This window comes from Nansenia antarctica (assembly GCF_963989245.1).
Source record: "Nansenia antarctica genome assembly, chromosome: 2".
Taxonomy (NCBI): domain Eukaryota; kingdom Metazoa; phylum Chordata; class Actinopteri; order Argentiniformes; family Microstomatidae; genus Nansenia; species Nansenia antarctica.
In genome coordinates, this window is record NC_137675.1 from 64,195,554 (window position 1) to 64,210,904 (window position 15,351).

The window sequence follows — 15,351 nt, forward strand, 5'->3', positions numbered from 1 at the left end:
CAGGAAACAGAATCAGAATCAGAATCAGAATCAGAAGACTTTTATTGCCATGACATGTAAACATGTTAGGAATTTGGTTTGGTACCATGGAGCACGGTTTACAGAAGGACAGGTGCAAGACAGGACAAGACAGTGCAAACCAACATCAAAGTGCAAGAGTCATAATTAATATAAATATAAAGTGCAGAGATCAAGTGTTCAAGTGTTCAAGTGTTCATATCCAGACAGTGCAAAGCTCTCTGGGTGGGGGTGGAGGGAGGGTAGATAGATAGGGGTCAGGTCAGGGGGGGGGGGGCAGCGGCATTTAGGGACCAGTAATAGTGCCCTCCCCATCACTGAAGTGGTCCAGAAAGAAATTTAACTGTACACAAGTTTGTCTTCAATCCCATCAGGTCAAGACCCTGTAGCCTGGTGGTGGGGTAAGCGGGACAGCCTCCCCATACTGTCTAAGCTTTCAGATAAATACATGTGCGTACAAGCCTCATCCACACCATCTGAGAGGGTTTTCTCATGTGCAGGTCATGCAATTAGTCAAGAGAGGTGTCGTATTTTGCCAGAGAAGGCAAATATGCTGATCTTTTTGCAAAAGAATTGCTGAGGTAGGAGTTTTATTTTTATTTATTTTAATTTGAGTGTATATTTAACTGTAATATTATATATATGTATATTGTGCCTCAGTCAGCAGGAGTTTTATTTTCATTTATTTTAATTTGAGTGTATATTTAACAATATATATTGTGCCTCAGCAATAAAAAAGTGAAAAGCTGTTTAATGTTGTCGACCGTGTTATTATTATATATATATATATATAATATATATATATATATATATACAGTATGTCATTTAAAAAAATCTAAAGTACCGAATTAAGTACCGTTTCGGTACCGGTACCGTTTTTAAAGTATCGGTTAGGTACCGGTACCGGATAAAACCCAAACGATACCCAACCCTAGTCACGACGAGAAAACGCTGGTGATGTGGTACCCCATGCAGCTCGCCGCAGATATCAAGTTGCAGGTGCTCCCAGGGTTGAGATGGCCAGTCCAACGGCTGCATGGGCGGGGGTGGAGCTGGAGCCCTGGTCTTACCACTAAGGAGACAGGCAGTGCAATCCTTGACCAGGGTTTCGAGTTCCCTGTCGATGCCTGGCCACCACACAACATCACGACAGCGCTGTTTGAGCCTGACTATGCCCAGGTGACCCTTGTGCGCCATAGCAAGGATACGCGCCCGAAGGACACCTGGGACCACAGTGCAGAACCCGCGAGCGACACAGGTCTCATTCCAAACCGACAACTCCTCCCTGATCCTGGAGTAAGTGAGTAGCTCGTCAGGTACTCTTGCCGGCCACCCCTGCGTGATGTAGGTTGAGAGTGTAGAGAGGGTGGGGTCATCGGCTGAGGCATCCCGGAGCTCTTTCAGCGACACCGTCTCCTGAAGGGGTGTGTGGAGGAGCTGGACGAGGTCATGCTCAGCCTGGTCCAGTCCGGGGGTCAAGGTTGGGGCTGTGGGTGGGCTGGGGATTGAGCGTGATAGCAAGTTGGCTACCACGTTGTCTCGTCCTGGCGTGAACTGTAGCCGATAGTTGTACTGCTGCAGGCGGTCGGCCCAGCGGTGGAGGCGGAGTGGCTTGTGACCGGTGCCAGACGTGGCCAGGAGGGTGATGAGGGCCTGGTGGTCTGTCCTTAGTGTGAATAGACGTCCATAGAGGTACATGTGCCAGCGCTCACATGCCCAGAGGCATGCTAGGGCCTCCCGCTCCCCCACCGAGTACTTCTGTTCCGTGGGGCTGAGAGCACGGGAGGCGAAGGCGATCGGTCTCTCCACCCCCCCTTGCAGCTGGGACATCATAGCACCAATGGCTGTGGCAGAGGCGTCGCACGTGACAAGAGTGGGGCTGGCCAGGTCGAAATGCGCCAGGACCGGTGGCGAGGTGAGTTGGGCCTTCAGGAGGCGTACGGCGTCTGAGCAGGCAGACGTCCAGAGCCAGGGCTCGTCATGCTTCAACAGCTTCCGCAGTGGTGTGGTTGTGGCCGAGTACTGTGGCAGGAAACGGAGGTAGTACGCCGTCATGCCTAGGAAGGAGGCCACCTGAGCGGCTGTGGGCTACGGGACATGATGGATGGCCTCGGTGTTCGAGTGCAGCGGGTACGTGCCATCAGCTGAGAGGCGGAACCCCACAAAGTCAATGGCTGGGGCGGCGAATACACACTTCTCACCATTGAGTGTGAGGTGATGCTTGGCCAATGCACTGAACACACTGTGGAGACGCTCGTCGTGGCTCTCGACGGTGGCCCCGTGAACCACAATGTCATCCAGATAGATGGCCACACCTGGGATCCCAGCGAAGATGGAGGCCATGATCTTTTGGAAGCAGCTGGGGGCGGAGCTTAAACCGAAAGCCATGCGTTTGTAGCGGAAAACCCCTCTGTGAGTGATGAACGCTGTGAGGTTGCGGCTCTCGGGGTGTAGTGGCACTTGGAGGTAACCCTTTTTTTTGTGATCAAATATTTCTTTATTTTCTTTTAAAACAAACAAACATAATGACAAAACAAGACAACAAGGCCACATCCTGCAATCAACGCCCCCAACAGCCCATACAACCACGCCACAACACACAAATTACAATATAGCTTCTAGGTATTAGGGAGTCGGGACATACATTACAAGTCGGGACCCACAACGTAAAAGAAAGTAAGACAAATAACCCCCACCCACCCACCCCAGGGACCAGAGGACAAGTCAGTTACAGTTGTGATGACCAACACTCAACTCAAAAGATTTTTCAGATCAACAGCTGTGGATATCCACAAATTAATATTTGCCTCTTTAGCACCATGCATACGGGCTGTAGAGAGTTCCAAATAAACAACATCCAAAAAACTTAAAACCCATTGTTTGAATGAAAGTGAATGTGGAGGCTTCCAACGTGTGGCAACCATTTTTTTTGCTGCCGTCAGACCAGCAAACAGAATGCGTTTTTTAGTTTGAGGGAGGAGTAACAGGGAAAGATCATTGAGGATCAATACAGAAGGAGAAGGGGGTATAGTCACAGAGAGCAGAGCAGAAAGTTTAGAAGCGACCATTACCCAAAACTCTGTAACCTCTGGACACTCCCAAATCATGTGAATAAATGTGCCCACAACCCCCAGAGGACACAGAGTACAATTGGGGTCATTTATGATTTTCATAATACACATCTTCCGAGGAGTCATATAAGTCCTATGAATAAAATTATAATGAATTTGTTGGTGATCAGGATTCCTTGATGTTTGTAGGACATCTGACCACACTTTATCCCAGTCAAATTCTAGGTCTAGGTCCGGAATGTCCACCTTCCATACCGATCCAACTGCCAATGGGAGGTATGTTTTCTGCAAGAAGTACCCATATAATGTGGAAACTATGCCCCTCGTACTACCCACCCTGTCCAGAACAACAAGCACCGGGTGCCTGTGAAGTGGCTCCTTCCATGGGACCCCATAGGTTTTCATGGCAGCCCTTAGTTGTAAATAAAAGAAAAAGGAGGAGCGTGGTAAATTAAACTGAATTCGTAACTCTTCAAAAGAGTGAAGACCTTTATCCCCAATAACATCGCCCAATGAATGAATACCCCCGTCAGCCCATTGTTGGCATCTAATCGGACGCCCCCCAATTAAGAGTGCATCATTATTAAATATTGGTGAGCAGGGGTTCCATCCAGAGGGCAGTTTACATGTTTTTGTCATTGCTCGCCAGACACTGATTAATTGGGAAATAATTAGGCCAAACCGTCGCCTACACTGAGCAGGTGGAGTGTTGGAAAACAGCACCTCCTTCAGGGTGAGAGGGAATGTCAATCCCTCTTCCAAAGCACGCCAAGAAACCTCAGCCATGGGATTAAACCAAGTTACCAGAGGACGCAGTGTGAAAGCCCAATAGTAAAGTTTAAAATTAGGTAGAGAAAGGCCTCCATTCTGTCTCTCATGCTGTAATGTGGTCAATTTAATTCTGGGTCGTTTACCTCTCCAGATGAATTTAGTAACTGCAGATTGCAATTTGTTCCAATAAAGAGCGGGGGGAGGAAGAGGCAGCATAGAACTTACAAAATTAATTCGGGGGAGCACATTCATTTTAACTATGGAAACCCTAGCCCTCAGGGAATTCGGCAGTGCCACCCATCTGTCCAAATCCTGTGTTATATTGGAAAGGAAATTCTTAAAATTGGTATTAGCTGTAGTCAGCAGTGAGGGATAGATGTCAATGCCTAAATATTTAAATGTGGTAACTATCGGAATCTGGGAGGGCACAACTGCACTCCTCATGGCCTCATTTAGCGGCAAGAGAGCAGACTTGGTCCAATTTATTCTGTATCCAGAAATGGCGCTAAAAGCATCAAAGATGGACAGAATATGGGGAATGGATTGAGGAGCATCATCTACATACAGAAGTACATCGTCTGCATATAGGGATATGTGATGCTGAGTGCCACCGATAGAAATTGGTGTGACTATGGTCGACTGGCGGACCCTCTGAGCCAGGGGCTCCAGGGAAAGCGCAAATAGTAATGGGCTGAGCGGACATCCCTGTCTGGAGCCTTTAGCAATCGCAAACGGTGACGAAAAGTTCCTCCCAGTCATTACCATTGCAGAAGGATTGGAATAAATCGTCTTGATCATATTTAAAAACATCGTACCGAAACCCAATTTTTCAAGGACCGTCCATAAATAGGACCACTCTAAACGGTCGAATGCTTTCATAGCGTCCAGCGACAGCACCGCAGTAGGAGAATTAAATGAGGTAGCACCATCTATGATGTGTAAGAGTCTCCTCATATTGTCTGAAGCCAATCTGGTCCTGATGAAGCCTGTCTGGTCGCAGTGAACCAATTTGAGCATGTAAGTCTGTAACCGGCGTGCAAGAACCTTGGCATAAATTTTAATTTCGGAGTTTAAAAGGGAGAGCGGCCTATAGCTCCCACAGTCCAAGGGGTCTTTGTTTTTTTTCAGCAGCAGGGAGATCAACGCTATATTAACATCTCTAGCAAAGGAGCCCTTCTCAATAGAGAACAAAATCATTTCATGCAAAAGTGGGCCTAAAATGTCCCAGAAGAGAAGGTAAAACTCAGGTGGTATGCCGTCAATGCCAGGAGACTTGCCCCTCTGCATATCTTGAGCTGCCCCTCTGAGTTCTTCCAGGGAGATAGGCCGGTCGAGAAATGCAGATTCATCTGCTGCGAGACTAGGCAATTGCAGGTCATTCAGAAATGAGTCACAAGCAATTTTATCATGAACAATCTCAGAGCTGTAGAGGTCAGCATAAAACGACCTAAAGGATGAATTAACATGCAATGGATCCGTGCAAATAACACCATTACTTGTCTTAACAGCAGAAATATCCGCAAACCGCTCATTAACCCTAAGCTTCAAGGCCAATAAATGGCTGGGTCTTGCACTGTTAAAATAGTAATTTTGTCTGACCCGGTGAATAAGGAATTCTGATCGTTGTTTGAGTAAAGAGTTTATTTCTTTTTTAACCAAATTGCGCTGTAATGCGGTGTTGTCGCTGTACTTAAGCTGAAGTGAATTATCCAGGCGAGCATATTCAGATTCAAGTTGATTTAATTTCTCTGCTCTGGCCTTATTGCGAGTTGAGGAAAACAGGATTGTGTTGGACCTTATGAAACCTTTGACGGCATTCCAAAGCACTCTCGGGTCATCAACCGTACCCTTATTTATGTTTACAAATTCTTCCAGTTGTGGTTTAAATTGCAAAACAAACGATTCACTACGTAAAAGGGTATTATTGAAACGCCATCTAAGGGCCCTATTAGTCCTAACTCTAAGTGAGGCTGAGCAGACCACTGCTTTGTGATCAGAAGGAGCAAATGGTACATGGACCACGTCAGCTATTTCAGAAAAAAGGTTTTTGGAGGCAAAAATAAAATCAATTCTTGAAAATGATTTGTGTCTCGCTGAATAACATGACAAATCCTTAACCGAGGGATTAATCAAGCGCCATGAGTCAACAACGCACAGAGCATTGGCCCACGCACGGAGAGCATGTGAGGCTTGTTTCTGATCGCTGGCTTCGGACGCCGTGGTTCTGTCAATTTTATAATCCCATACTGCATTAAAGTCCGCTCCCACAATAAATTTGAAATCTGGAAATTCCAACATTTTATTGGTCAGCAAATCATAAAAATGTTTATCATAATTGTTAGGTGCATAGGCAGAGGTCAGCACAATTTTTTCCCCCTCTAGTTGAATTTTAGTCAAGGCTATTCTACCCTCCGGATCGGCCCAATCTCCCAGGATGTCATATTTCAAAGTACGGCGACAGACGATCGCCACGCCCTTAGATCTAGTGTTGGCAGCCGATGAAGCAATCACATGATAATGTCTGTTAGCCAGACGATGGGTGTCTTTAGATAGAAGGTGTGACTCCTGTACTAGAGCTATATAAACTGCTTTTCTTCTGAGGAAATCCAAAAATGTTGTACGTTTATTTGGCGAATTGAGCCCCCTGACATTCAGGCTCACAATCGTGAGTTTAGTCATAACACGTTGCTATGTTTTGTAAACGAGTGTTATTATCTGAACGAGTAACCCCTGGTCCCTGTGAAAAATAAAACCCAAATAAAACCCCAAAACAAACAACAGATAGAGAAATGAGGGGAAGAACTATCCACCCCTGCATCTCAGCTCTCGATAGTCGCTCGCGACTCCCCAACTACTCTGGCAACTATCCGATAAACAAGAAGAAAAAAAAAAAAAAAAACGACACCTCCGTGTACAGTGGTTCTGTCTTCCCTGTACACCCTCTAGGCATCTTCAGCCCCGCTACAAGTACAAAGTTCTATTCTCACTTTAATGACAGCCCAAGCATAGTGAGCAAATGAAACAAAACAAGCATATATCATACATTTCATCGTCTATGCATTAAACGAAAGCGTAGCATATCTTTTTAAACAAGGACCAATTTCATAGAAATAATTCAGGCCAAGATCTTACATTGATCTTACATTGTTCGCCGTGTGCATAGTCCCGTACAGCTAAGGGTTAAACGTTGTGGGGGGGGAAAAAGGACAGGTGTCTAGAACACACACACACACACACACACACACACACACACACACACACACACACACACACACACACACACACACACACACACACACACACACACACACACACACACACACACACACAAATAAGAAATAAAAATACGTTTTAAAAAAAGAGCATGGAGGTAGTGATCTAGACGTCGCTTTCCTCTTCAAACGAAGCCGGCATAAATCGTTATTATTCGCCGTGTTGAAATAGGCTAAGAGTTAGGCGTTTGAAAAAAGTCAGATGTTTACAACAAAAAATAATGGAAATATACTTCCAGCCATAACTTTCCTCTTCAAACAAAGTCAAAGGAGATCAGTCTTGATCAGGCATACACACACAGGGAAAGAAGAGGGAGAAAAAAGAGTCTTACTGTGCGTTGATCATCGTTGTTCTGCTACTCCATTGCTTAGTGTCTCCAAAAAATCCTCTACCTCTGTCGGTGTTTCAAAAATATATGAACGGTCGTTGTGGGTTATCCTCAGGCGCGCCGGGTAGATTATTCCATATCGAATAGCCTTGGCCCGTAGCCGCTGTTTAACGTCGTCAAATCGCTTCTGCTGTTTATGAACTTCCATGGGTAGATCTGGGAAAAACATGACGTGCTGATTCTTGTAGAGGACTCTCCCTTTTGCCCTGGCTGCATTCGCGACGCGCTCCTTATCCTTGTAGTTTAGGAATTTCATTATCAGAGCCCTCGGTGGTGCATCGGGATTGGACCTTGGGCCAGAGATTCGGTGAGCTCTCTCGATGATCAAAGGAAAGCGTAGTGTCCCCATATCCAGGGCTTCGGGAATCCACTGCTCCAAAAATGAGCAAGCATCTTTTCCCTCCGCACCCTCCGGGAGGTGGACCAGCCTCAGGTTCGATCTCCGACTGCGGCCTTCTAGATCAACTAGTTTGGAGGTGAGCCTAATAACTTTTTCTTCCAGAGCGCTGGTGGTTACGTTCAGGGTTCCGATGTTGCCCTCGGCCTCCGAAATGCGTAGCTCCGCCTGTGAAACTCGGCCAGCACACTCTTTGACTTCTCTGCTGATATTGTCCATTACAGACAGAACTTTTTCAAGTTTACCGGAGAATTCAGCTTTCATGTCGAGGATGGCCTTGAGAATATCCTCCGAGCCCACGGCGCTGTTCGTACTGCTTTCCTCAATGTTGTCTGGAGCTCGCGCAGCGCTTTCGTCCTCAGAACCAGTCATTAGGCCTATAGTGATGTCTTTGGTGGCCTTTTTCTTAGGTGGCATAGTGTATTTCTTGCAGCAAACCTTTTAATACAAAATTCTTAATGTAAGATCTTTGAATGTGAGCTTTCTTTTAAGAATTTATTTCAAACTTGTAGCGGAGCAAACAAATGCGTCTGATCAGCTCCGCGTCATACCGCACTTGGAGGTAACCCTGACGGAGGTCCAGTTTAGAGAACACGCTGGACCCGTAGAACTGGGCGGTGAGCTCCTCTATCGTTGGCACTCATGACTGAAATCAACGTGATAATGACGTCAGTCTGCTGTGTGGCACCACGTGCTGTCTGATTGACACCTGCACGTGATGTCTGATTGACACCTGCATGTGCGCTTGTTCTGTGAGATGGAACCTTTGTATTTTATTAATTACTAACTAAAAAAAATGTTTTCTTTAAAAGATAACACCACACAGGCATTAATAAACACCTAATGGATCAGATTATGTAAAAAAAAACTCATTTTGACAAAAATGGAGATAGAACCTTCCAGTGCGTCACGTGCTGTCTGACTAACCTGATTAACACACTGCGCATGTGCGTTGCTGATTGACACCTGCTCGTGCTGTCTCATTGAAGAGTCACTGTCAAGAACTGAGTCATTCTTCTGTATTTAACCTCTCTTTGGAAGGTAAATAATAATATTAATAACGATGATCTAATTTGTCTGAACGTAGACGATTCTAAATGAATAACCTGTATATGAATAGAGAGCTTAGTAAGTATTCTACAAGCTGTAACTGTCGTACAATGTTGATGAGACACATGCGCCATTAGCTCGCTAGCTGAAGCCAGTTGAAATGCTAACTTCGCTAACTGCATTGCATCCATAGAAGACACTATTATTCGCCAGCAAAATTAATAGAGAACTTTCTTTTCCAACTTGAACTTGCTCCTTTGCAGATTAAGATTTGAAAAAAAGGTTGGACTGATTTAATATACCGTCTTTAAAATAAAAACCGGGCGTGAGTAGCTACTAGCTAGCAGCCTAAGAAACGTGGGTTCCATTTTGTCACTATCACATTTTCGAAATGTCGTTACTAGGTTTGTACTTAAGTAAAGGGTTCCCACGGGTCCTTGAAATCCTTGAAAGTTTGTGAATTTGAGGGGGAAAAATCAAGGCCTTAAACGTTTTTGAAAATAGACATGGGTCATTGAAAGTGCTTGAATTCCCCCCTCTCTTTCTCTCTCTCTTTCTCTCTCTCTCTCTCTCTCTCTCTCTCTCTCTCTAAAAAATAAATATATATATTCAAAAGTGTTTTACTTAGCTCGTCAACTAGTAAATAAGTCTCTGTATTGCTTAACTTTACACATATTTCACAATATATAGTTTTGCTGTGCTGTGGTAGAGAAGGCAAGAGACCATCTAGTGTTCACACATTCAAGCCTCTTTTTAATTGTTGTCTGAGCGGATAGTTCCTATTATTCTTTTCCTGGCTTTGGTCAAAAAGCTAAAAAAGTCCCTGACCAAAAATGCTATGACTTTGCATGCCACAGCTATGCCACATATTGCAGGGGATTTTGGCACATTTCTGGGGGCCGCTACCCACACATTTATCTGTGATGCTCATTCCACGAATGCATGATCCTTACAATACTTTGTTGTTGCCATACCCAGTGGTCGAGCTAGAATTCGAGAACCATCTGAATAGGTATGTCCGCAATGTAAAATGCTCCTAGTATTTTATTATTTGTGTGGAGAATCCTGTACATATAAGGTGGAAAATGTTGGTGTAGTACTGTGTTATTTGTTTTTACATTATTGTGATGATTTCTGTATAGTTTTATCCACTGATTGTACGTTTGTGAACATTTTGTATTATACCAGAATATTTCCACGAATTTTCACAAGATGGCGACCGCAGACAAGACCACAGCCGTAAGTAATCACTGTTAAACTTAAAAATGCTGATAAAACACCACATCATGGCATATTTAGACCAAGTGGTCAAATACAACTATATTCGTAGGCTCTATGCAGGGCTGCCAAGTTTCACCAAAAGTTTGGAGTGAGATTTGTTGGCTTACTAGCTAATGCTAGCTAGCTAACACGGCTACCCCAACACCCCTCTCTCCCGCCCAGGTGAGGTCTGGAAAAATATTGACAAGGTCTTTAAAAAGTCTTAGAAAGGTATTGAAATTAACCTCAAGATTCCTGTATATACCCTGTTACAGTTCACATAAAAAGGTAAAGTATGCAGGTTCCCAGAGAGCTGATCTGTGTTGTGGTAAATGGTAATTTATTTATTGTGTTGTCTGTTTCAGAGTGAAAAGCCACAGGGCTTTGCCAGGAACCTTGACCCAGAGAGGATCATCGGCGCAACAGACAGCAGTGGTGAACTGATGTTCTTAATGAAATGGTGAGTCTCACATGCACAAATGCCGACCTTGTACTTGTTGTCCCCACTCAAATCACACATTCACTCGTATTGCTTTTTGTAGTCACTTTGGAACCCAACTTTGTTTGGAACCCAACTCTACATGGCAATACTTGAAATTGGGGGTGTTCATGATTAACAGTTATTAGATTACGTCTAATGATCGCAAGGTCGGCAGATCGTTGGTTCGAACCCCGGCTGGCTACATGTCGAGGTGTCATGGGCAAGACACTGAACCCCAAATTGCTCCCAATGAGCAGGTCAGCACCTTGCATGGTAGCTTGCAACCATTGGTGTATGAATGGGTGAATGAGAGGCCATTGTAAAGCGCTATGGAATAAGGCGGTTTAAGTCAGTCCATTTACCATTTAGATTAACCGTTGACTAGAAATGTAACCGGTTATTCTTATTGATTGATTTGATTAATTTAGTAAAATAACATTGGCAGATGGTGGTGGGTTGATAAAACCAGAGGTGTAAGTTTGATAATATTTTTTTTTGACTTTCTGCCTAACTGAAAAAGGGTCTTAGATGGGGGTCAGGGGAGAGTTATGGCTGCTAGGGGGGTTTTAGGACGGCTTTTAAGGCCCATTCCCGATTCCCTTCCCTACGGCTCGTTTTGGAGTGCTGCTCACTTTGGAGCCAAGGCCTCTGAACAGAGCCACAAGGCGTAGGTAGTGGTTGAAATCTTTCCCAATTAAATGGGACAACCCTTCAAAACCCTGATGGGTCATCAGTAGTGTCATAGAAAAACATTGACGTTAGTGATTCATTCACAATTTAAGTTTTACACTATCAATCGATCAAACACGTCAAATCAAGTCATCAAATAACAAATAACAATGCTTCATTATCAGACCATGACAGAATAACAGTGCTCTGTAGGCTATCAACTGTGCTCCTACCGTGCCAGTCTGCACTGATATAGGACAACCGTGCAACAACTTCGTGGCTTTAGTTAAATTCGGGTGTCATATGCCATCAAAGGGGGGAAATACGACATGGAAATATGTCAAAATGCATGACTATCATGCCCAAATCAGCCGTAAAATATGTAACATTAGGTAGATAACGTTAGTAGACACGGAGCGCAGTTTTAGTTTAATAAGTGCAATAGCGTCATATGCCATCAAAGGGGGGAAATGCGACATGAAATGTTAAAATGCACCACTATCATGCACAAAACATGTAACGTCAGATAGATAACATTAGACACAGAACTTTTCATAATGCACTTCCAACTTTTGTTTACACTTATGTGAATCTGCCTTTTTATTAGGGACATTTTCAGAAATGTCTTAAATAAATACGCTTCTGTCCTTGCTAGTTTGTAAGCTTTGGGTTGCCATGGAAATGAGAGCATGACTGACATGATGGAAGTTTATCAAACTTGCTACTAAAGGTCTATAATTAGTATGAGTCCTGAGCTATTCTTTTTCTCCCTCTGCTCTACAGGAAGGGGTCAGACGAGGCTGATCTGGTTCCGGCCCGTGAGGCAAACACTCGCTGTCCTCAGGTGGTCATAGCCTTCTATGAGGAGAGGCTCAGGTGGCAGGATGAGGCTCACCGGAATCACCGGGCAGGATGAGTCACAGTAGCACCCCATCTTCACCTGATAAATGTCCCAGTGGCCCTGTTCCTGCCTCCGGACTGTTCTCATATTAGGACTGTTTTCAGTGCGTCTCTTCCCACCGCCCCCCCCATGTTATTTACATATCTTTAGCTGTTCAATAAAGGTTTTATGCTTCATTTTACCCTCTCTGTCTGGTCTCTTGTGTGTTTTCACTATGAAAGTGACATGGACCCTGACCTCTCTAGTTACATTGGTGATAACATACTGCAATGCTTCTTTTGCCACCTTTCATATGAAGGAAGACTTTCTGCTGATCAGTGCCAACAGTCAACAAGTCGATTACCTGTTGGCTCAGGAGTCCCATGTCAGGAAGGGAGCATGACATAATAAAGTGCCCTCTGTTTGTCTTTGGAAAGTTGAAACGCTGAAATGGGAAAATCGGCATACATCATATGTATCATCGTCTACCGACACCGGTTCAATGTCACAACACAGTGGTGGTAGTACCAGCAGTGCCCAACAGATGGCGCTGCAGCTCCACTTTGAGCTAAACCATCCTCATGAAAAAAAAATCCTCTGAAAAAACTAGAATCTTAGCAGTGATAAAATAGTCTGTCGTTTTAGTGGAGTTGGTAGATGTTTCACCAAGGATAGTGTTGTGATGTGAAGTCAGGGCTGTAGAAGTAGCGCCTCTAAGGATTCTACAGTGAACACAGACAGTTGGTGTCAGGTTTGAATAATTGGAATGCTGGCAGTGTGTGCGTGTGTGTGTGTGTGTTGTGTGTATGTGTGTGTGGAGATACTGGATCTGTTGTTATGGTGACACACACTGACCTCCATCTGAACCAGCAAGGACATTATCAGGACTGAAACTACGGACGTTTATTTATTACCATGTGATCATGATGTACACTTCTGACTGTGACATGATAGTCTGATCGATGCTGTTCTCAGGATGAAGAAACACGTTGAAGGTGATGGTTTTAATGGACATTGTATTGTCATTTATTTTGAGTAATATTACCAAAAACATTTAAAATGTCCTTTAAACCACCCATTGTACAGATTTACACACAATGTAGTTCCCAAGAACAGTTTCTCTCCCTACTGATACAGACACAATAGAATCACACAAACCCACTAGAATAACCCTCTCCCTCAGGACTATAAACCCACTAGAATAACCCTCTCCCTCAGGACTATAAACCCACTAGAATAACCCTCTCCCTCAGGACTATAAACCCACTAGAATAACCCTCTCCCTCAGGACTATAAAAGTGTAAAGACTGGAGATGATGGTGTTGACACCATGAGTATCAGGACTAGACAATGACAGAGCAGAGCATCACTGGACCCCGAGGAGCCTGCAGCAACACCGCCACAGACACAATCTGTTGGACCAGAATAGTTTGATACCAATCATGTTTCTGTCAATATTTTAACAACATAGATTAGAAAAACAGGTTTATCCAGGTTGTCAATGTAGCAGAGTGCAGATAATCTCACAGGCAAGGCAAGTTAATTGCACATTTCATACAACAGGGATAATTCAAAAAGCTTTACATACAGCATTAAAGAAAATACAGCTAGAGGAGAATAGTAAAAAAATAAAAATGACAAGAATATATCTATATATAGAGAAAATAAATAGATAAACATTTAACAAGATAATAGACAATGAATAAAAAGATATAGATAAAAGTGTTATGTCTCTCAGAGAGATGAACATATGCCAACATATAAACATATGTTTAAATTATCCTCATATAACATATCGGTGTCGGTCGAGAGAGGACCACTTCTCAGACGCTCCACTATAGTACAGACATCTGTCTCTGGCTCTGGAGAGAAACTCACAACTACACAGAGAAGTTAACCAGACAGATAAGATATCCAGACTGTGTTTACCACCTCAAATTAATTAATGTATGCCCAGCCAAATCCATGTTTAGAGGTAGCTAGCTAACATTACATTGATCATACTCGTAAGACTTTTCACTTTTCAAAAAATGCCGGTCGAGAGAGAGAGGACGCTGGCGTTGCTTTTTTTCGCCGCTTCTCTGCACGAAATCTAGATATACTTGCAGTATACAGAGTAGATTGTCCTACAATGACACTTAGATTTAGATTTAGTAACCTAAAAAATGATTTAGACCCCTATACTTTGTTTTATTTCATTTTTTTGTTTCTCTTTATTTTACTACTTGATCTTTTCAGTTTGTAAAGCATCTTTGAGTGTCTAGAAAAGCGCTATATCTAATGTATTATTATGAATATTAATAAACCTCTGCACCTTGTATAAGTATCCTCCACCACACAGGATTAAGGTGTCAGATTATCACAGGTAGTAGCTGCATGTACGAATATTTCAAGACGTCAGCTCCGACCTTGGCTTGAAACACGAACTTTAATGATTTCCGATATTGATTTATATGAAGGAAGTATCTCACCCCCGCAAGAGATTTTGGATGAGCTCTCTAGAACTGTGACTGCTGATGGCACTTGTTCTTATGGAAGGTTTACTGGTGCTGACTGATGGACAGTTGATTCACTGACTGAGACAAATGTCCTTACTGTAAGTGTCTTTGGAGGAAAGCGTCTAATGACTGACTGCAGTGTGAATGTTAAACCTCTGGGTCAGCAGCTGTGCTGTTCCATGACCAGACTGCTGCAGCTGAGGCTGGCTGAGCAGCTGCTAAAACCTGGTGACATCATCACCTGGTGACATCATCAATGTTTCCCTCTGACAGGACAGTCAGATTACATTTATTAAATGTAATTATTATTATTATTATTACCAATGATGATGATGATGATTATTATTCATTATTATTATAATATTTATTATTATTACTTATATTATTATAATATGTATTTTGTTATTGTTATTTGTTATTGTTATTTATTATTAATAATAATATTAATAATCCTTTATTTAACCAGGGTATATTGAGACAGTAGCCTCTTTTTCAAATGAGCCCTGGCCAAGAAAAGCAATATATAAATATACAACATAAAATAACAACAGAAACAGTGAGCAGATACAGCCTATAAAAGATAACCTAAGTACAT